General features: G+C 43.9%; 1 protein-coding gene across 13 annotated transcripts in view; it reads left to right on the top strand.

Annotated features, from left to right (window-relative positions):
• The window catches only part of PLEKHA7 (pleckstrin homology domain containing A7), a 220,662-nt gene that overhangs the window by 102,067 nt on the left and 95,429 nt on the right, over window positions 1-23,166 (top strand). Inside the window, exon 1 of one of the 13 annotated variants that reach the window (XM_053899938.1) lies at window positions 12,932-13,082. The exons of the other annotated variants lie outside the window; for them this stretch is intronic. The gene's annotated coding sequence lies outside the window, so the exon portion shown is untranslated. Of the gene's footprint in view, window positions 1-12,931; window positions 13,083-23,166 lie in introns of those variants that run through there. 13 annotated transcript variants of the gene reach the window in all.

Consider the following 23,166-nt stretch of genomic DNA (forward strand, 5'->3'; position numbering starts at 1 on the left):
GCCACCTGTCAGTGCTTTCATTAACATATTTTCTCCCTGCCTACCCATTTTTGTGCTAAATTTGTATTAAACACATTTCTCCAAAATCAAACCCATTGAAACAAAAAATTGTTTCCTCTAGAATAATCTTGCCCAGTAGAATTTTTCTATGGAGATGAAATGTCCTTGGCTATTCTTGTCCGTTTGCTCTTTAACTTAGATTTAAGATGGGTTTGTGAAGCTACATGAAAGCCCCATGAGACCTTGATTGGTTTCACAATGAATTTATAGATTAATTTAGGGGAAGAATCAACATCATTACAACATTGGGGTTTTCTAGTTCTCCAATGCCATATTTTTCTCCATGAAAGTTCTGTCAGAGGTTCATACAGAGCAAAGTGACCAGCATAGTTCTGGATTTTAGAATGTCAGCTGGGTGTCCATGAGGACAGTGGACCAGAGAGAGTGGCATCTAGAAACAGGGAGATCAGTGAGGAGGCTGTTGAGAGAAGATGAAGTTTGGATTTAGGCCTGTGTGAAGGGAGAGAATCCAACACATGCCAGAGATGTTTCCTAGGAAGAGGGGATAGGGCCACCTTAATTCTCCCAGGGCAAAATAAGGCAGAGTGATGATTATACTTGTTGCCATTTACGTATAGCTCACTGCTACTGGCCAATGAACATGCCATCATGTTATGGCCATCATTGCTTCTCTTGATGCTACAAGGTAGCCATTATTACTTCTGTCCTCCAGACGAGGAAGCTAAATCTCAGAGAGGTTAAGTAACTAACCCAAAGTCACCCAGCGGAACAAAGCATATGTTTAAATCTAGATCTACTCCTGCTCAAAGGCCACTGAACACTCGTGTAATCTTGGGTCCTTTCAGAGTTTATTGGAAGTACTTTATGAAAATATCCCAGACCTTTTGAATTTTATGACTGAAATAAAAATGACTAAAATCCTGTTCTCAATCATAGTCAGAAAATTAAATTTGAATGTTTACCTAGTTTTATAATGTTTGATAAAAGATCTAGACACGTCTGGATTTATGAGATCTATAAAATTTGAGTTGTGGAAGGGGTAGGAGGGAGGGCTTTGGGGGACGTAGATCATGTGACTCAGTGGAAAGCAGCAGAAGTATTTTTGAATTCTGAAAGTGTTTCTGGTCATGTATTTCTGGGTAACATTTTGTTGATGTTTTTCTTCCATTGGTCAGACCAAAAAAATGAATAGCCTTAATTAAAATTTCTATTGTCTTCGCCACAGAGGAAGGAAGCCTTTCCGTGGTTGTCATGGTGATGTCTGAATGACACCGTTGAAGTGGGTAGTGATTGCCATCCAGAGCCCTGAAATGAGCATTTATTATTTTCCTTGCCCACTGAGAGGCTTGCGGGACGAAACTGCACATTTCCTTAATCGCCTCTTAAATTCACATTTGAGCCAAATGCATGTGTGTGCGTGTGCCGGGGAATACACTCTGCTGCAACCATGGTTAGAATCATCAAGTCTGAGACCCCATTTCTATTTGCTTTGTGCTTCTGAAGCAAAATGGCATATGTGAGGTGCTCATGAAAACTCTCAGAAAGTAGTTAGGAACTACCAGCCTTTTGCGTGGCACAGTGGGACAGCTCAAGAGGGAGGCCTCCTCCCTGTCCCAGCTCTCTTGCCCGGCTCCCAGGCGCTCAACAGTTTTGCCTGACACACCTTCTCTGTAGGCAGCCCATTTAAAGGGGCTTACACTTAACGCCTGGCAACTTTAAATGCTGCCACTTAACCACCCATCCTCCGCTGTCCCTCCCTGCCCCCAGCAGCCTCACTGGAGCCATCATGCTGCATGCAGCCACAGTGCAGCTGTTTCTGACAGTGAAACCAGGCTCTTTTGCTGGTTTTGGGATTTCTGCACAGTGTGTTTGGAGTATAGAAAGGGGAATGGGAGAAGAGTGATGTACAGCTGGATAATATGGATGGGTTTTTCGGTTCTGTATGTGAGGTTGCCCTCTACCCAGGCCTGAGAGGATGGAACAATGACTCCCTTCCTCCCCAGTGATGCCATGCAGCTGCATATAATGTAATTGGATTTTCCAGAGCTCTGTCTGTAGGTGAGATTTCCCGCAGGTCTAAAGAAAACAGGCCTATGACACCTCCCACCCACAATTAGATATCTGTGCTATAACCTTTCACTTAGAGTGGTGTTGTGACAGAGAGTAAAGAATTTGCCATCAGAGAAGCTGGTGCAAGTCTTCACTCTACTTCCTGGCTAGCCATGTGAACCTGGACAAGAACGTAACCTCTCAGAGCCTTAGTCTCTTCTGTGAAATGTAAAATGATAACAATGACAGTAACTATCTTTCCAGGCCACTGTGTCTCACGAGATGATGCTTTGTCAGCTGTAAGTGCTGTGTAAGCTGTAAATTCTAATTCATAATGCTTATATTGTATACTAGGCTGTGTGCTGTAGAGTCAGAGCAACTGACAGGCAGAGTAAGAACAATCAGAATAAGATGGTAAATGTGTGATCCCAATATTGTGATCCAATATGCACCCAGCAGGCACTTAACTCTGCCTGGTGTCAGGGAGGGCTTTTAGGAGGAGATGACCTTCGTGCTAACTTGAAGGAAAGATAGAAGTTAGCCAGAAAGAGAGACAGCCTTCAAGAAAAGGGAATGGTGTTTGCAAAGACACTGAGGCACCCCTGGAACCTAGGTGTCCTCAAGAGAGAGTGGTAAACCATGAGGCAGGAAACAGGAGAGTGATGCTTGCCTTTATCCAGAAGGTGAGGAGAGCCATTGGATAATTTTGAGACAAGGAGTGACATAACTTGTAGGTTTAGAGATATGTGTGGAGGATTGTTGAAAGTTAGTAAGGAATAGGTGGGTGAGTACAGGGAACCTTAGAGGCTGCTGTAGTTATCTCAGTGAGAGTGCTACGGGGATGGAGAAGACGGTGATATGGAAGTAGAGTTGACTAATCTCTGACAGGGAATGAGGGAAAGAGGTAGGATAATTTCTGGCATTTCTAAATGGTGATCCTATTGGCATTTGGAGAGGGACAGATTTTCATTATGCAGGACACTGCTATTTAGCAGCCTGGGTCCCCTCCCCACTAAATGTCACATAATTATTGTCACAACAAAAATGTTGCTGCCATTTTTCCAAATGCCCCTGGTTAAAAACCACAAAGGTGGTGGTTTACCACCATGGGTATGGTAGGAAGGGCTCCATTTTGAAATATGTGGATTTAATGGTACCCGTTGTTGTACAGCTGGATAATCTGGATGGGTTTTTCGGTTCTGTATGTGAGGTTCTATATGTGAGGGGACATCTTGGTAGAGGTGTCCTGTAAGCAGTCGGAGGTAGGGATCCAAGGCTCAAGAGAGTGGACAGCACTGGAGATAAAGCTTCAGGAGTCATACCGATGGCAGTGAATGAGATTTCAGGGAAGATAGCATGAGAAGGGGGAGGTGGGTGGCAGAACCTTGGGGACCATCATGTATCTTGCTTGATCTTGTAAGCTGGAGGGGGAGTGAGTATTCCAGGACCCATAGGGAAGGGGAAACTGAAGTTCAGTGAGAGCAAATGACTTTTCCTAGTTTCTCTTTTAATCAGTTTTGGCACAGTCAGTGTCCAGATGAGGCTGAGGAGAAGTGGATTTTGCCCCTTCAGTTGAGGGCTCTTTTAATGTCTTACTTTATAGCCAATTGGACCAAGCGTCTCAATGACTGGGCTGTTCGTATCACTGTCTCACCTTGGGTTTAGAAGTCTTTGTGTCTTAGTAAGGAGGCTTCTCAAGATTTGCTTTTTTCCCTGCAATGGCGAATTTTTCCTTGGCACCCTCTGTTTCTTGGTTCACTGATTAATAGACACTTGAGGAATTGCAGGGAGGCCTTTAACATGCATTAGATACCATCACTAGCAGAGAAAGTGATTCACTGAGCTCTCTCTCCGCTGTCTGCATCTCTCCCCGCCGACAGAATTTGACGTTGGGAAATTGAGTCTGGACCCGGAAAAGCACAGTATAAACCTGTGATTCAGCCAGCGGACATGCAGCTGTGGCCCAAGTAGGGGCTGCTGGGGAGAGGTGGATGGTGAGGAGGCTTCTACTCCCATGTCCTTCACGTTACCCTCCTCACAGGTAGGAGTCATTCTGGGTTAAAGTTCACTACAAGCAAGTTCTGGGCTCTGACTTCCAGGCTTTCCACCAGTTTCCATATTTTCAGCCAGAGTGTTGGGACTTCTGGACAGGGATGTAGAGGGCTGGTGGTTTATTTTTCAGAGATTCTAATAGAATGACTTCTTCTATTAAGCCCTTATCCAGTGGCAAAGTTTTCTTCTTGCCATGGAAAAGTAAGAGCCGATTCTGCTGTTCGTCTTCATGGGAAATGGTCTACCCTTTGACTCCATCTCTGCGGTTAAAGACCTACGTTTGAAACTTGGCTCTGTCCCTATTTAGCTGTGTCATGTTGCACAAACCCCTTAAGTTTTCTGATCTGTAAGATGGAGATAATAGTACCCACCTCCTAGGATTATACTGAAGAATGAGATCATGCCTGCGGGGTGCCTAGAATATAATATGCTCATGGAAGTTACAGTTTGGGTTGTCTCTTTGATGTGGTTCTTTGTCTGCCACTTCTCCTGGCTGCACATATTTTTGGCTCTCTGCAGAAATCTGGCACTCCGGTGCAGTGGCCCACTATTTAGGGATGTAGAGAGCTAGTAGGTTTTCTTTAGGGAGAAGAGACCTCTCCAAGACCAGCTACCCTTATTGTTTGTCTCCTTGATGCCAGGAGCCTTGTAGAAGGTCTTCCACAAAGCTGTGGGGCTGCAACTGGAGCCCAGCTCTGACTCCAAACCCACACTCTCCTACTGTCTCCCCTCTCTCAGTCCTGCTTTACCCCCTGCCCTAAAAAGTCAAAAAGAAATAACTAGAATAAAGCCAGAAAAATCTGTCAGGATATTCCGTCTGGGTTCAGTGGTTCACTGGAACCACTGAAACTGGTTTCAGTTTGTTCACTGGAAAGTCCGGGTACTCTGGGTCCTGTGGGTCAGGCGCCTTCTTCCTGCTGTGTTTCTTGACCTGAGGCTCCCTTCCTGAATGGGCATCACTAGGAAATTAAGAAGGAAACTGGTTTGGGTGGGGGGTTTCCGAAATCATCCCATTTTGTCCTTTTCTAGAAGTGACATAGGCAGAGAGAGCCCCTCCCTGACCGGATGTCTGGAGTCCTTCTCCTTCCCTCTACCCCCTGCACTGTGGGTGGAATGGTCCCCCTGTGTAGGATCATGGAGGGATGGAGGGATGCTGTGTGTTTGGGCCTCCAGAGCCCCTTTGGTCCATTAACACCACTGCTAACAGACCCTTAAAGGGGCAGGAGTGGCCAAGTGAGAAAGCAGCCCTGGAGGCTGGAAGGGTGCCCTAACCAGGACAGCTACATGAGGCTCCTCCCACTGGAATGTGGCTGGACTACTTTACCTCTCACAACCCACCAACAGCTTTATCTTTTCCAAACAAAGATCCTGTGCTTTAATTCCTCATGGACATCCCCTGGGCTCTGGGCACAGCTAGCCCTCAGATCTGTGTGCTGATACTTTACAGCACACCCCTGGTTTATGGAGTAAAGTACTAAGTGTCCAGATTTATGTGGGTCATTCTGTGCTGCGCACCTGTGAGTGAGCTCATATGGATGACTTTGTGCCTGTTCTTGGTTTCCTCCTTTCGTTACTGCCCTGACCTGAAGGTAGCATGGGAAAAGTTGCTAGCTGGGTCCGTTACCAGAGAATTACCACTTCCCTGTCACCACTTGCTCAGCCTTACCAGTGTGGAGGTGACAAGGAAAAAGGGAATCTAGTAGAGCAGCACCTAGGGCTCTCTGTGTTAATCACCTCCTAGCTTTACCCATTTTACAGATGAGGTGACTGCCAACCACACAGAGTCTGGTACAGAGTCATGTTTCTTTGTTTTCCCACCAAAGTATCTCCTAATGCTTAGGATCTCTTCATCTTACCCATATACTTCAGATTTCACATAATTGCTAAATGGCATGTTTCATGGGTTTATAGATTCGTAGAGCAGGGAAGGAGCATAAGGCCATCTTGGCAGATTACAGACCTGGGGTTTGTGTTCTTTCTTTAGCAACATCATGCCAGATGGTTTTGGCCTAGGCTTGAGAACTTTCACCAACAGGAGGCAGCCAGTCAGTCTGATGTTCAGAAGCCACTCTGACTTTGACATCGTTACACACATAATTCCTAGAAAAATATGCTTCCCAGTGATTCCACCCACTGATCCTTGTTTTAACATGTTGACCCTCAGGGGACAAATCAAATCACTCCTTATGATAGCTCTTCAGAGATGATGACAACAGTCCTGTGCCCTGAATCTTCACAGACCATAAAACTCCTGCTCCTTCAGTGATGTGGCTTTGACCCATTATGCCCTTCACAGTTCTGGCTTGTCTCTCCTGGACAAGCTCCAGCTTTTCACTCTGGCCTGTATGTGTGGTTACCAGAAGTGAACCCAATATTCGGGTGGGATCTGATCAGTTCAAGCTAGAACATTTTTACCCCTCTTATTTTGGACTCTGTACTATTGAGTCCCAAGGTCCTAGTAGCTTTGTGACAGCTTTCCACACTCTCGACTAGTTGGGTTTGTAGTAGATCAAAGCCACTAAACTAACACAGATTCTGTATTGTTTCCTAGGGCAACCATAACAAGTTAGAGCATCAACAGTATTGGTTGGAAGCTCTGAGGGAGCATTTGTTCCCTGCTTCTCTCTTTGCTTCTGGTGGCTGCTGAGAATTCTTGGCATTCTTTGGCTTATAGATGCTTCGCTCCAATCTTTGCCTCTGTCTCCACATGGCGTCCCCACCCCTCCCTGTGTGTGTTCTATATGCCACTTGAATCCAGACCAACAGCTCTGAATTTCTGTGTAAGATCTTTTTACCAGATACAAGGATTCCCAGCAAATGTATTTTTCATGTTTGTTAGTAGATATTAGTCACTGAAAAGATGGATTTTGTGTAAGGCCTGAAATTAATTTTAAAACAATGTATGATGCTTTTTCATAATTCTTATTGCCTTGTTTTCAGGAAGCTAGTGTTAATTTACAATAAGTAATAACTATGACCTTGAGCAATTCCCTGACCTCCTCAGACCTCAGTTTTCTCATTTGTAAAACAAAGAGATTGGGTGAGGCAAGCTCTGTGTCATTTTTAGCACTAAAACTCAATACTGTGATTTCTGGAAAGCAAGGGTTACCCTTTGTGATAAAAGGTTTCAACCTGGCTTAATAAACTGAAATTTTACAGCTCTTGACTAAGCAGGCAGATTATGATTCATGAATCTGAAAATCTGAAAAACTCTACCCTTTTGTTCACCTTTGACAGGATGCAGAGACTAAGTTATTTATTACATGTTTCCACTCTCTTCTTGATTACGCACATAGTGTAATATGGGATTGGCATGTACTTGGCTCTCAAATATTTGTTACATGAATGAATGAATATCCTTATGTCACATACCATTAGTGGGAGCAAGTAAGACAGTATCATTCTGGTCTCATCTAGTAAGTGTGGGCCTTTTAAGATTCTGGATGATGATTAAAGTCTCCATGCCCAACCTGGGGCTTGAGCTCATGACCCTGAGATTAAGAGTTGCATGTTCTACTGACCGAGCCAGCCAGGCACCCCCTGAGTGTTATTTTTAAAAGACGGTGGCAATGTTTCAAAGTTGCTTTCTGGAGCAGTTTCCTTATCTGTGATATGGGTGACTGTTGAGGTCTGGACTCCAGGGCTTATGCTCTAAACACCACAGCAGAATGTGCATTTTTCAGGTTGAAAGAGATCTGTGACCTTGTCCCAGGCATCACTTGGTCAGATGCTTTTCTGTTGCAGGAGCCCCACCTGCTATCATTGGCCCTGTGGGTCTCCATAAGCAGTTGCGGCCACTGGTACCTCTCTTCCTTTGGATTCTTTAGGGACCTTTATTGACAGTGCCTCTTTGGGTTTTTCACTCTGTGGAAAAAAATAGTCTGTTGGCTATCTTGGGTCTTACTTTTTTCAGGAGACCCTACAGGGAAGGCTAAGAACAAGTTCACTTGCCATTATTGCTAGGAAGAATCTTCTTCTAAAACCTTTTTCTTTTCTTTTCTTTTTTCTTTTTTCTTTTCTTTTCTTTTCTTTTCTTTTCTTTTCTTTTCTTTTCTTTTCTTTTCTTTTTAGTGTGAGAGGGACATTTTGTGGCCTTTGTTTGCCATCTTCTTTCAGTTCTCACTCTTATGCAAGCAATCTTCATTCTTTAAAACAGGTCTCCTAGGGGCGCCTGGGTGGCTCAGTCGGTTGAGCGTCCGACTTCGGCTCAGGTCATGATCTCGCGCTCTGTGAGTTCGAGCCCCGCGTCGGGCTCTGTGCTGACAGCTCAGAGCCTGGAGCCTGTTTCAGATTCTGTGTCTCCCTCTCTCTCTCTGCCCCTCCCCTGCTCATGCTCTGTCTCTCTCTCTCTCTCTCTCTCTGTCAAAAATAAATAAACATAAAAAAATTTAAATAAATAAAACAGGTCTCCTTCCTCAAAGGAAGAGCTTTTCTAGAATCAGTGGTGGTGCTCCAAAATAGTACAAAAACTCAATGTTTGTAGTGGATAACAAAAAAGTTGATTATGTTTATGCTCTCCAATTTGTTTTTGGAATACTCAGCCTATTCTGTTTATCTTTGATTTTCTCCATTTTGGTTGAAATATGGGTACAAAGAAATTGCTGTCCTGTAGGTAAATTAGAAATATAGGTGTGGGGCTCCTGAGTGGCTCAGTCGGTTGAGCGTCTGACTTTGGCTTAGGTCATGATCTCACAGTTCCTGAATTTGAGCCCTGCATTGGGCTTTGCACTGATAATGCAGAGCCTGTTTTGGATTCTCTCTCTCCCTCTCTCTCTGCCACTCCCCTGCTTATGCTCTCTCTCTCAAAAATAAATAAACATTAAAAAAAAAAAAAGAAATACAGGTGTGATGATAAATAGTGCTAGGTGTACAGTCTCAACATTGAGAAGCAGTAGGGAGTGGTAGGGACTGCACTGAACTGGAAGGGCCATTCCACTTCCCATGGTGGCCCATTGTTGCCACAGTTTTGGTTTTTCCAAAGCAAGCTAGATTTTTATGTGAAGTGTTCATATTTTTTAATGCCTTTTAAAAACTTTGTTTATTTATTTTGAGGGACAGAGACAGAGGGAGAATCCCAATCAGGTTCTGCACTTACAGAGCAGAGCCCAGCGCAGGGCTCAATCCCATGACTGGGAGATCATGACCTGAGCTGAAACTGAGAGTTGAACACTTAGCCAACTGTGCCAACCAGGCACCCTGAAATGTTCCTACTTTTAAACTTTGACTCAATTTAAATAATCTGTAGTGGCTCAAATAAAATTAATTTTGGAGACAAATGGGTTTGCAGGTCATCGATTTGAAACTTCTAATACATGTTTGGGACAAACTGACATATGGATGGGCTCCTAGGTCGTCTCCGTCTATAGGTTGGGCTGGGCTGGTCTGGTCTCGTGCAGGGTCCTAGGGAAGCTATGGAATAATACATACAATTTTATTCTATTTATGTAATTTTTTTCTAAAAAGTATTATGTATTTTTTCTAAAAAGACGTGTATGTAAAATTTAAAATGCATTTAAAAGTTTCAGAAAGGCAAAAAAAACAAACGATACTCAAGAAACTAGTCAAGGTATTGCTCCTGAGATTGACACAGAATTGGAGGGAAGAAAGGGAACTTCTGCTTTTATTTATTTATTTATTTATTTATTTATTTATTTATTTATTTATTTAAAACATTTTTTTAATGTTTATTTTTGAGAGAGAGGCAGAGAGAGCAGGGGAGGGGCAGAGGGAGAGGGAGACACAGAATCCGAAGCAGGCTCCAGGCTCCAAACTGTCAGCACGAGCCTGATGCAGGGCTCAAACTCACGAACCACGAGATCATGACCTAAACCGAAGTCAAATACTGAACCGACTGAGCCACCCAGGTGCCCTGAACTTCTGCTTTTTTCAGCCTTCTGTAACACAGTAATTTTTGGAAGGTAAAATGGGGAGAGTCATTGGGATGTATAATTGCTTCATAAAGACTGTGAGCCTTCAGTGCTGACGGTGTTGAGGAAGGAAAGAAGTAGCATGGTTCAGGGGCGCCTGGGTAGCTTGGTCGGTTAAGCGTCCGACTTCGGCTCAGGTCATGATCTCATGGTCCGTGGGTTCGAGCCCCGCGTCGGGCTCTGTGCTGACAGCTCAGAGCCTGGAGCCTGCTTTGGATTCTGTGTCTCCCTCTCTCTCTGCTCCTCCCCTGTTCATGCTCTGTCTCTCTCTGTCTCAAAAATAAATAAACGTTAAAAAAAATTAAAAAAAAAAAAAAAGAAGCATGGTTCAGAGTGATCAGGAAGGACTGCTGGAAGAAGAAGGGGCCTTGATGGTTGGACAGAATCCACTAGGGAAGACAACAACAGCAGCCAAAGCCCAAGGGTAGCCCAAGGGGACTGGGGAACAGTTGCATCTGGCAGAAGCCGAAGCTAGAGAGAAGTGGTAAGAGGTAAGGAGGCTTTCGAAGTGAGGAGGGTGGTGTCTAGCAGGAGATAATGGAATGTTTGCTGTGCTCCAGCATGATCCATCTGGCAACAAGGACAAGGGAGTCTGTAGGCAGGGCCATAGGGTGGGAGTCTCTCATGAGGCCTCTTCTGGCTCCCAGGCAGCTGCCAATGATCCCTTCTAGGGTGTTGCCTGGCGAACGGAGGCTATATCTATATACCTGATGAATAAGCTCATGGCACTTCCTGTTCCTCCACTCCCAAGAGTGTGGACTTTGGAAACTTGCCCATCTCTGCTGCTGCTTGATGTGGTTCCTCTACCTCTGAAGCCAGCATGTCTCTCCAGACATTTTGGAGATTCTGTGGAGCCACTGGCCATTGATTAAAATGTAGCTGCTGAGAAGAGGCCCATACTTTGGAGTCAGGTAGTTCAGGACTTGAATTCTGACCTTGCCAGTTACTGGTTATGTGGCCGTGGGATGGCACTTGATCCCTTTGAGCTTCAATATCTTCTGTGCAAAATGGGGATAAAGTGATTTACCTTCTAGGGTTGTTGTACTTGGCAGCTCAATACCTAGCAAATAGATGTGCCTTCCTTTACTTTTATATTATGGTACCCAGTCTGATCTGTAGTTATAGATTTGTATGATTTACATTTAATATATAAAATATATACTTTTTGTATCTATTTATGACCATATCGGTCTATTCTGTTGGGTTGTAAGCTCCTACTCAGTGGGGGTAATTATGTTCTAATCATTGTTTTACCTCAAACACTCAGAGTGCTAAGAACATAGTAGGTCTAAATAAATGCTGGATAAGTGGAGTCTGTGTTCTTTAACCTACTCCAGTCTTTACAGCAATTGACTTGTGATGGATCAGGATGTGTTTGTAGGCTAGGGCATATCTCCCATGTAGTTAAAACAAGTTTTGTCAGGCGAAATGCCCTTGTTAGGATGATGTATCAGGGTGGCTTGTGAGTCATTTATTATTTCATTCCACTGTGGCACATCTATAGTTTGTGGGCCTTGATGTTCATATAATTTAGAAGGTCTTCTTTTAAAATATTTAAAACTTCAGGGCTTCCTGGGTGGTTCAGTCAGTTGAGTGCCTGACTCTAGATTTCGGCTCAGGTTCACTGAGACTGAGCCCCACGTAGGGCTCCCCACTTCAGTGTGGGATTTTCTTTCTCCCTCTCTCTCTCTCTCTCTGCCTCTCCCCTGCTTGTGGCTCTCTCTCTCTCAAAATACATATTAAAAAATGATTAAAATATATGAAGTTTCAGAAGGCATGTAAACACACTGCTAGGGCCTTTTCCATGGCCTTAGAAGGGACTTGTGGAAGTGAGGGGTGCTAATGCTTGAGCTTCATTAGTTTCAAGGAAACCATCTCTTCATTTAAAGGTTCATAGAACACTCACTGTAGGCAATAGTAGGAATTATGAAGGATAAGGAGATTTCTAAAAGGGGAAAAATGGTGGTAATGATTACAGGTTTTAGTAAAAACATAGACATCCAAGTAGACTCAGAAGAAAATCTCCTGTATGTATTTGATATATATTCAATATATATCGAGTACCTCCTGTGTGCTAGGCACTATGTAGTCATTGGAACATAGCTATGAAAACAGTCCTTGTCCCATGGGGCTTATATTTCATGTGGTCACCTGCATCATGACTTGTAGACCTACTTAGGCTGCAGTCAAGAGCCAGTGTTGATCTGAGGCTGTGGCACTGAAGCCACAGGCAGTAAAAGCACTTTAATGCCCTAGTTTCCCTTTCTGACTTTTCTCCATTCTCCTCTCCAAGCCTCTTTTGAGAGGGAGAGCCACATGGTTAAATCTGTGCTCAGAGGAGTTCAGCCATCCCAAGCTGTGATGAAAGAATCCTAGACTGCTACCAGAGAGAATGGGTATGATGGCTTGTAACCACTCAGCCCCTTCCCTGCCCTGACCATGGGATATAGTGATAAGGGAGCCATCATTTCTCCACCAAAGGTTCTGTGTTGGGGCTGATTTTAGCCCAAAAAGGTAGCAGATCAAAACTGAGTGAGCAATTCCTTCAGACTCCAAAACTCCTATGTGGAGGTGTTTCTTATGTCCTGCTTCTAGAGGAGCAGCCAACCCCACAGTATCCAAGAAGGACAGAAGAATCAGGAGACATGAAGTGCCTGCCTCCCTGTTTACCCCCAGCCGGTGCTCCGCTTGGCCAAAGCGGGGTGGTGACTCAGAGCTGGAACAGTGTTCCTGTGTTGTTGCCAGATACTGCCTTGGGGGCTGGGGAGGAAGGAGAATGAATGAGTAGGAGCAAGTGGCTGCTGGATTTGTAACACCTTGGGAAGCAGCTGCTCCAGAACTGAAATTGAGAGTAGGCGGGCTGTGAGCCTCCGCCTCACCTCTGCAGGCAGCTGGGCCCTCCTTCCCTGTCTGACCGAAACCCGGGTTTTCATAAGGCTGAGGCTGGGGAAGAAGACACAATCCTTCTGAACATGGAGCTCAAGGAGAGAGTGAATGTCTCTGCCACCTTTCCCGGCGAGATTGGGAGAGCAGGTTAGTCCTGTACGGATTCCACAGGGACTCAATTCACTGCGGTGTTTTCCGATTCATGGAAGTCCAGTAATGACTGAAAGGGAGTTTTTGGTGGCTTGGTTGGGAGTGCCTGCAGTTAAAAAGAAACCCCCAAAACCAAACAGTCCAATTTAATTGAGAATTAATAGGACAGAAGTATCATTAAGTACACCTCCTTGATGTCATTACAAAGGCTTTTCTATTGGCAAGTCAGATTGGGGAGGATAGCTGTTCTGCCTCGTTCTTTTGTGTTTCAATTCTGTGTAGTATTGTTTCAGTTCAGTCTGTTGTCTTGGGCAGTAGTCAGAGATGAACCTCAGCATCTTAGGATGTTACAGTTGGAAGATCTCTATAATATCACCTGGTTCATCCTTCTCATTTTACACTTGAACCCGACATACTGAAGAATATTAAACAGAAGCATAGAGCTGGGCGTTCTCTGAGGTCAAAAATGTTTCCAGTGAAGTTTTAAAACTTCTGTCAGTGTGTCCCTGACTCAGTGCAGCTTGCTGGGGAGGTGGTTTTTCTTGGGCTGTGCTTTCTGAACCTTGGGACTTGACCCCAGTGAGGGACAGAAGTGGGGCTGAAGGCAGGTGCCTACTGATCTTAAAGTACTTTGCCTGGCAGGCAAGTTCTTTAAATAGAAGTTTAAACTGGAGGCCGGGTAGTGTGCCTTAATTCGAAAGGAAGATGTGTTCTGGAGCCGCTGTCCTATGGTAGGCTAATAATGCTGGAGTTTGCAACATGGAAAAAGGCAAAACAACTCTATTAGTGTGGAGTTTTAGAGCTAGCAAATGAAAACTACAACAGAAACTAAACAGTGAGTGCTGCAGGCCAGGTCCATTATCAGTACTCTTCACAACAGTCTTGCAGAGCTGGAATTGTCTTCTCTTTTTTTGCAGATAAGGAAACCGACACTCAGGTCACTAACTCATTCAAGGTTGTGCCCTGCCAAGTGTGCAGAGGAGCTGGGATTTGAACCACAGTCTGTAATGACTCTGAACAGCAGTCTGGGGTTCATGCTTGGCAGGCCCCATGTGGCCTCTGCAGATGCAGAGTCTAACCTTATTGGACAGATGAGGAAACCAAGACCTAGAGAGGCTGAGTGTTTGCTGGGGGGTGTGGAACTCTTTGGTAGTAACAAAGCTGGTACCTCAGCTTCTATTACATTGCTTCTTTGCCATATTTCTTTAAAAATAGAGCAGGAGGCTATCTGGGTTTGATTTCCTCATTCTGTCAGGAGTTTGGCTTTAATATTTTCATGGTTATTGATGTCCTGTGAAGTCAAAATTAAAACTCCCTATTGACCAAGTAGCAACCCTAAGTACAGGGGCCCCATGTGGGAGCTCAGGAAGAAGGCAGGTCTTCAGCATGGGCTACTGGGTCAGAAGAGGTAATTTATGGAATGAGTTGACCACTGAGTGGATCTGAGAACATCTGGAGAGTCTAATGAAATACAGAGCATTTCAAATCATGCTGGAAGACTTCAGTCTGTTAAATCCAGAGTTTGGAAACGATAGCTCTTTTTGCAAGATATGTGAGCTTTGAGTTTGCTCGGTTGTTTTGTGACTCCTTTTATGCCCAACTCTGTCTGTGCCAGGCTCTGCCCCTTTAGCTTTTGGATGGGGAGAGCAGATACTGACTGCTCCTTCAGGTGGTAGGTCTGGTGTTTATCTGGATTTCAGTGTCTGTGCTTAGTTGGGTATGTGAATAAAAGTCAGGTATGGACATTGTGGTAGTGGGGAAGGCTGTTGCTTGGTCGCCATGCTCCCCAGAGCTGGTGAAGTCTATCAGCCTGGCTGTAGGGGTTTTTATCAGGGCCTGCAGACCCCTATCTCCCCTACTCTCTCTGGGAGAGCCATGATGGGTGGGGCTGCTGCAATCAGAAAATGAGGTGGGTTTTGCACAGCCTCTCCCTGAAAGTACTGTGTTTGTGCTGAGGCTATTGAGATAAAGGAGTTCAAGTGCCTGCTCCATGGGTATTACTGTTCTGTGCTGCAAGAGATACACAAGAAATAAATGAATGATGGCTCCCAGCCCTCCAGGAACTTAGGATCTCACTGGGGGTAGGGGGAGAGGGAGGAGAACAAATACACATGAAGTAAGTAGAGAGCAATATAAGAGATAGCGTATAATCAGTCACCAAATTGTAGGTTTCATACCAAATACTCTCCCAGTTCACAAAAGGGAGATACAGGTGATGTTTGTATTATCCTCCTGTGTGTTTTTAATCACTCAGTCATTTCCTCTCGGGTGTTTGCATTCCGTTCTTTGATTTTCTCTGTTGAGTGTATTAACCTCCTTTGCGGGGGTGGGGAGGGGTTGCAAGGGAGGGCTAATTTCTCCAAATTATATTGTAACATGTTGGGAGAGAGCCAAGGATGAAGCGTTCTTGGCATGTTGGTGTCTCATCTTTCTTTCCTCTGTCACTAAGAGCAGAAGCCACTGCCCTCTGATGGGTTATGATCCTTTAGATTCTTGTCTCTTTGTTACTTTTGTCCCGACTTCTGTAGGTTTAGCTGGCCTATTTGGAGGCATGGTTTCACTTTAAGGTAGGAATCTCCTTAGTCATTTCTCATTCATTCATTCAGCAAATATAACAGTGCCAGATGCTGTTATAGGTCAATAAGGGCAGTGAAAAGACAGACAAGGTCCGTGCTCTCCTGGAATACACAAATTAGTCAGGGAGACTGACAGTTGTCAAAACATATAAGTAAGAAAAATGACAATAATTAAAATAGGGTGATTTGATATGAAGTGACTGGGAGCATACCCCAGTGGGTGGTTGGGGAGGGCTTTGAGACAGTGATAATTCTGCCAATGTCTGAATGACAAGGAAGCTGTTAGGAGAGTATGAGGGAAAGAGCTTCCAGGTTGAAAGGATAGCTAATACAAAGGTTGTTAAGTCAGGAAGAGCTTGGTGTTCAAGGAGCAGAAAGGGGGCCAGTGTGGCTGGGGCGGGATGGGGAAGGAGGAGAGAAGACATACATTGTACAAGATGATGATGCAGCTTGTCAGGGGTCAGGTCACCTAGGGTCAAGCCAAGGTAGAGAGCTTGAATTTTACTCTGTGATGTGGAGCCATTGTAGGGTTTAAAGGAGAAGTGTGACATGATTTAACTTGCATTTGAAAAGACCCGTCTGGCTTCCAGTGAGGAGAGTGGGTGGTCCAGAGGCCAGGATGGAAGCAGAAAGAGCAGTTAGGCTGTTGCAGTATCTTATCTAGAGATGATGAGGTGTTGGCTGTAGAGCTGGGGAGAAGTGGGTGCATTCAGAGATGTCTTGTACATTGAGGACACGGGGCTTGTAATGTAGTGTGTGTGCAGGTTAAGGTAGAGCAAGAAATGGAGAGTGACTCCTAGGTTTCTGGATAGTGATGATGCTGTTAATAATAGGGCAGCCTGGAGAAGGAGTACCCGGTTTGCTGGGGTAGGGAGAGGAGGCTCATTCTGGTTGTGCCCTGTTAAAATTTGGTTGCCTGTTAGTTGTTGCCATAGTCAAGGCACATGTTCAGGGCCAGCAAATGTTAACTGAGAACCTTCTGTATGCCATTCATTTTGCGAGGCTCTTTCGTATATGTCCCTCATTTATCCTCACAACAACTTTTTGGAAGGATATTATTACTATTCCCTATTTTCAAAAAAAATTTTTTTTAATGTTTATTTATTTCTGAGACAGAGACAGAGCATGAGTTGGGGAGGGGCAGAGAGAGAGAGGGAGACACAGAATCAGAAGCAGGCTCCAGGCTCCGAGCTGTCAGCACAGAGCCCGACGCGGGGCTCAAAATCACAAACCATGGGATCATGACCTGAGCTTAAGTCGGTCACTCAACCGACTGAGCCACCCAGGCGCCCCATTATTCCCTATTTTCAAAGGGAAGAACTCAGGCTCGGAGAGGTGAAGTGGCCTGCTCTGGTTTGAACCCAGATCTTCTGACCCTGGGGCTCAGGGTGGACATTGAAGGAGGCTGGTTAGTGCAGTGTTGATGGCTTTCATTTGGAGAGAGGTTATGTTGGCTCATCAAGGCCTGATTCCCATGATTCTCGAAGAAGGGCCTATCAGAGTAAAGCCCATGTGTAACGAGCTGTTGAAAATCTTGACATTTTCAAAATAGTGCAAGCTCTAAAGACCATTTCAATAAGATTCCCAGTCCCCTTAGGAAATGCCACTTTGTACTAAACGAGCACGTGACACTTTGTACTAAACAAGCAATTTTATAAAAGTGTTAAAATAAAAGGAACTTAGAAATGTTGAGAGGATGTAAGGATGCTGTTTCAGCCTTTGGTTGCCACCTCTTTACTCTGTGGCCCCAGGAGGAACTGAAGAAGACGAGGAGGCAATTTCTTGTGTTCTTGGAGTTTTGGTTACCAGTTTTAGGACTTAAGTAGGAGCATTATTAGGTTACCGACGGTCCTTGGTTTTCTTGAGACATTGGGACTTAGAACAAAGATACTAAGTGCCTTAACCAGCCTGGAGGCCACGCTGCTTGTGGCATCAGACCTGCAAGGTGATACTCTTACAGTAGTGGGGGAGCCACACTGACGAGCCAGAGGGGCCAGAGTGGCAAATGCTGCTAGCATACCAATGAGAAGAGCCTTTGATAGAGTCCCTCCTTAAGCTTTGAGACTGGATACTTTCTCACATTTTAAGGTGTTTCCTCTCTTTATACCTGGGTCAGATCAGAGCCCATGCTGACAGTGCAGATTTGTCCCACACTCAGTGTATCAATCCCACCACTATCAGAAAACCAGATTGATCAGGGTGCTTTGAGCACCAGTCACATAACTCCAGAACTTCCTGCTATGCCAAAAGAAATTGCCATGCTAAGTAGTTGGAACCTTCATATTTAACGGACCAGAGTCTTGCTGCTCACATTATAGTCAAAAACTATATGAATAGAAAATTAATCTTGTGAGAAACTATAGGACCTGTTTACATTTTACTAGTCCTGTCTGTGATTGGAGTCAGGTTCTTCCTTATATTGAGCTCAAATCGTTTTCCAGTTCTCTCTGGTCCTCACTCTGTCCTCTTGTCAAATCTCTCGTGTTTGCTGTTGGACTTCTTTGGGGCCTAGCCCAACTCCTTTCAGGTCCAGGGCTTGTGAAGACATGCTTATTTATGTGGATGGTTACCTATGGCCTGCCTTCAGGGGGATCATCCTTCCCTGCAACCTTCTGTGCTCCCTGGTCCTCTCCCAGGTGAGACTGGCTGCCATCCAGCTTGGAGGGGCTGTTCCTGGGAGGATGAGCAGGGTCTGAGAATGAAGCTTAGCTTATGTTTTACCTCATTTGCCAAGTTACTTACTTTCTCAGTAGCCTGAAGAGAGATAGAAGCCCTTGAATGGAGGAAAGAGAGTTTTTGTGCTCCCTTGAAACCAGCCACCTGGCTCCCAGCCGGGCCATCTCCATCACTACGAAAGAGCAAGGTGGCAATTCAGGTTTAAGAACAGGTATTTCAGGGGATTTGTCTGTGCCTGCTAAATGTGTCTTGAGACAGGATGATAGGACATGAGATTCTTCATGGATTTTAGAAAATCAGGAAATGGAGCAGGGTGGGGGCTTTTGGGCTGAGGTTGGGGACAGCAGGTAAAGTCAAAGGACTTTGCAATCTCCAAATGGGTATAAGGACCCAGCATTGAGCAACCTTTGTTTGGTGAGGGTGAGCCTGGGTCAGCAGAAGGAGACCAGAAGGGTGGTGGTGTGCAGGAACGCAGGAGTTGGCTGCCATTGTGGGCAGGTCATCCACCCTTTCTGAGCCTCACTTCCTCACCTGTGGTCTGGTGTGATGAAACACAGCCTGCCTCGCTGGGTATTTGGGAAGATTAAATAACCCAAGTACCTAACACTTCTTTTGCTCAAAAAGTGCTGAACCAGAAGCTCTGCCATTAGCAAGCTGGGCGAGTTTGATCAGAAATAATCATATTTTAAGACCTCAGTATTCAGGAGGTATTACTCTGGTTTATCTCTTTTCTCAGTATCTGAGCCCCTTTTTTTCCCTTTAATTCAGTGTTCCAATAACAACATATAACCCAGCTCCTCAGTTCCCTTATGTGTAGCATGGGAATAAAAATATCTTCCTTGCCCACCTTAGTGGGGGGTGGGAGGGTGAGATATAATGAATATGACCATACTTAAAGCTTTGTGGAAATTCAGGAAATGGTAGTGGTGACGCTGTGGTTGATAACTTTTTTTTTTTTTTTTTTTTTTTTTTGCAAAAAGGGCAGCATCAATATCAGGGAAGAAAGGTTGGGGAACTGCTTCTAGATCTGATCAAATAACAGCTCTATTTTTGTCCACTTTAAAAATCTATCTTTCTTCTAATTTTGGAATGTAAACTTCATCTTAGTGTCTAAACCTTTCAGCTCCAGATTCATTCACCCGAAACTCTGGGCTTATTTAAGCTAGTACAAGTTGGGTGTGGGGAGCCCAGGAGTTGCTATTAAGGTCATGCAGCGTATATGAAGTGGTTGCTGGATGCTGGATGCTGGATGCTGCTCCAGGCATATGGGAGATTCGCTCTTTGTGTGTTTATCAGAGATGCATCTCTCGGACCTTGAAGTAGGACCACACAGGTGCTGTCATTCAGAAATTTGGTCCTGGGCACAACAGAAGGAGGGAAGTGCAGAAGAAGAGGGGGAGGGAATAGCAGTGGATGGTACTGTTTTTCTGATGCTTTGTCTTTAGGGATTTTTGGTCTGCCCATAGACTCCTAAGGGAAGGGGACAGCAGGTTATCATGCAGAGAATATCAAATCTAGAAATCGAAGACTGGGATTTATGTCCCATTCTTATCACTTATTGATGAAGTTATCTTTTTTTTATTTTTAAATTGAACTTTATTGAGGTATAATTTACATGTAATAAAATGCACCATTGTAATTTTAGAGTTGGATGAGTTTTGATAACTGTGTATTTCATGTTAGCACCATCAAAAACAAAACACAAAACATTTCTGTCACCTCTGAAAGTTTCTACTCCATTCTACTCAGCCCCCACCTTTCACCACTAGTCCCAGACAATCACTGATCTTTCTTCTATACCTGTAATTTAGATTTATCTTCCAGGAGTTTTATAAAAATGAAATTATACAATAGTATTTATTCTTCTTGACCTTCATTTGCTCAGCATAAATTTTTTGGTGGTTCAGCGACAAAGCAGTTCATTTCTTTTCATCCCTTTGTAGCATTACACTGCATGAATAGTTTGCATAGCATGTATTTCTATTTACTTTTTGGTGGACGTTTGGGTTGTTTCCAGTTTTTTGCTCTTGCATATAAGGCTGCTATGCATATTGAAGACAAGGCTTTGTGTGGACCTATATTTTCACTTCTCTTAGGTACCTCAGAGAAGGTATACAAGTGGGTGTTTATAAGAAAATGTCAAATTGTTTCCAAAGTATTGGCACCATTTTCTATTCCTGCCATTAATGTATGAGATTTCCAATAGATCCATACCCTTGCTAACAACCTTTTAAAATTTTAGCCACTCAAGTATATGTATAGTGATATCTCATTGTGGTTTTCATTTGTATTTTCTTGATGACTGATAATGTTTGGTCATTTGTGAATCTTCTTTTGTGACGTGTTGAAATGTTTTTTCTATTTTGAAAACCAATAGTCTGTCTTAATATTACTGAGTTGTAGGAAGTCTTTCTATATTCTGGATACAAATCCTCTGGTATTTGTATGTATTGAGACTATTTTCTCCCAAGCTGTGCCTTGCCTTTCATATTTTTAATAGGTAAGAGACTATAGATGAGTAAGGTTCCCAAAGTATAAGAGGCCATGAAATAATTTGAATGAAACAGAAAATGTTAAATGTATATATAAAATGAGTAAATTTTGTACACCAATCATAATTTCATCCAGTCCAAGGCTATTTCTTTTTTTTTAATTTTGTTTTTAATTTTTAAAAATTTACATCCAAATTAGCATATAGTGCCACAATGATTTCAGGAGTAGATTCCTTAGTGCTGCTTACCCATTTAGCCCATCCCCCCCTCCCACAACCCCTCCAGTAACCCTCAATTTGTTCTCCATATTATGAATCTCTTCTGTTTTGTCCCCCTCCCTGTTTTTATATTATTTTTGTTTCCCTTCCCTTATGTTCATCTGTGTCTCTTAAAGTCCTCATATGAGTGAAGTCATATAATTTTTGTCTTTCTCTGACTGACCAGTTTCACTTAGCATAATACCCTCCAGTTCCATCCACATAGGTGCAAATGGCAAGATTTCATTCTTTTTGATTGCTGAGTAATACTCCAGTGTGTGTGTGTGTGTGTGCGCGTGTGTGCGTGTGTGTGTGTGTATACACACCACTTCTTCTTTATCCATTCATCCATCGATGGACATTTGGGCTCTTTCCATACTTTGGCTATTGTTGATAGTGCTGCTATAAACATGGGGGTACATGTGTCCCTTTGAAACAGCACACCTGTATCCCATGGATAAATACCTAGTAGTGCAATTGCTGGGTCATAGGGTAGTTCTATTTTTAGTTTTTTGAGGAACCTCCATACTGTTTCCAGAGTGGCTGCACCAGCTTGTATTCCCATTGATGAAGTTAACTTGAACAAGTCACTTAACCTCTCTGAGCCCTTTCCCATTCATAAAATGGGGGTCGATGGTGTTAATAGATAAGAGATATAAGGAAAGGTTTTGTAGACTGGGGAATCCTTGAAAAGTAATAGTGGATAGTGCTGTTGTTGCTTTATTATTACTCCCATTGTGAACAGAGCATTTTTTTTCTTCCAGGTGGCAATGAGGCAGGGAATTTAAAATTCCCTGGTGAATGGAAGTGACTCTCTAAAAGAACCTGGATATTTAAAAAAAAAAGGGGGTGTGTATTAAGCCTAACCCTTGAACATGGTGCAAGTGTTTATTTAAGTTTTTTTTTAATGTTTATTTATTTTTGAGACAGAGACAGAACATGAACAGGGGAGGGTCAGAGAGACAGGGAGACACAGAATCTGAAGCAGGCTCCAGGCTCCGAGCTGTCAGCACAGAGCCCGATGTGGGGCTTGAACTCACGGACCGTGAGATCATGACCTGAGCTGAAGTCCGACGCTCAACCGACTGAGCCACTCAGGCGCCCCAAGTTTATTTTTTTAAGTTTATTTATTTATTTTGAGAGAGTGCATGCATGTGAGTGGGGGAGGGGCAGAGAGAGAGGGAGAATCCCAAGGAGGCTCTGCACTATCACTGTAGAGCCAGAGCCTGATATGGGGCTCAAATTCACCAAACCATGAGATCATAACCTGAGCAGAAATCAAGAGTCGGACAGTTAACTGACTGAGGCACCCCATTTTATTTAAAATTGGTGCAAGGATTTCTGAATCAGGTGTTGCCGGGGCCTGCTTCACATCCTTCTCTAGATGCTCATGCCTTAATTCTGCTTTTTTGTGAAGATCTGAATGTTTTCTGCCAGAGAGAGTCCTAGGATTCCCAAAGACTTGCTTCAAACCAAGAGCTGGGAATTTGGAAGCTGGAGTGGTTGGGAGGGGTGAAAGTGTGCAGGCAGTATACACAATCACAGGGCCAAGGAGCAACCTGTCCTGATGGCTTTGACCGCTTCACATTTGGCTTATTAGAATTCACGAGGCTCTGAACTCAATGCCAGCTTACCCCAGACACCAGAACACAGGACACTCTGGCCGGCCGCCAGGGCAGAGTAAGAAAATCTTTGTAGGTGTAGAGACTTTTCCCCCCTTTTTTTAACCTTTATACTATGCTCATTAAATCTACTAATCTCTGGGTAGCCCCATGCTCAGTTTGGAGATGGGGCTAATACCTTAACACTAATAAACTGAGATGATATATTCACTCTGACAGTGAAAGCATTTTAATCATGTGTATTAGGAGCCTTAAAAAATGACCATGCCCTTTGATTAAGTAATTTTACCTGTGGAACCTTAATCCAAGGAAATAATTTGAATTGCAGGAAAAGCCTGTAATAAAAGATGTATAGTGCACCTAATATGTCCAGCAGTAGAAGAAGGTAAATCTTTCTAGAATGTAAGCACCATGGGGGGAAGGGCTTTTTGTTCACTCCATCTCCAGCACTTAAAGCA

The sequence above is a fragment of the Panthera pardus genome, unplaced genomic scaffold (assembly GCF_024362965.1).
Source record: "Panthera pardus isolate Hobbes unplaced genomic scaffold, ASM2436296v1 HiC_scaffold_12, whole genome shotgun sequence".
In the NCBI taxonomy this organism is placed as follows: Eukaryota; Metazoa; Chordata; class Mammalia; order Carnivora; family Felidae; genus Panthera; species Panthera pardus.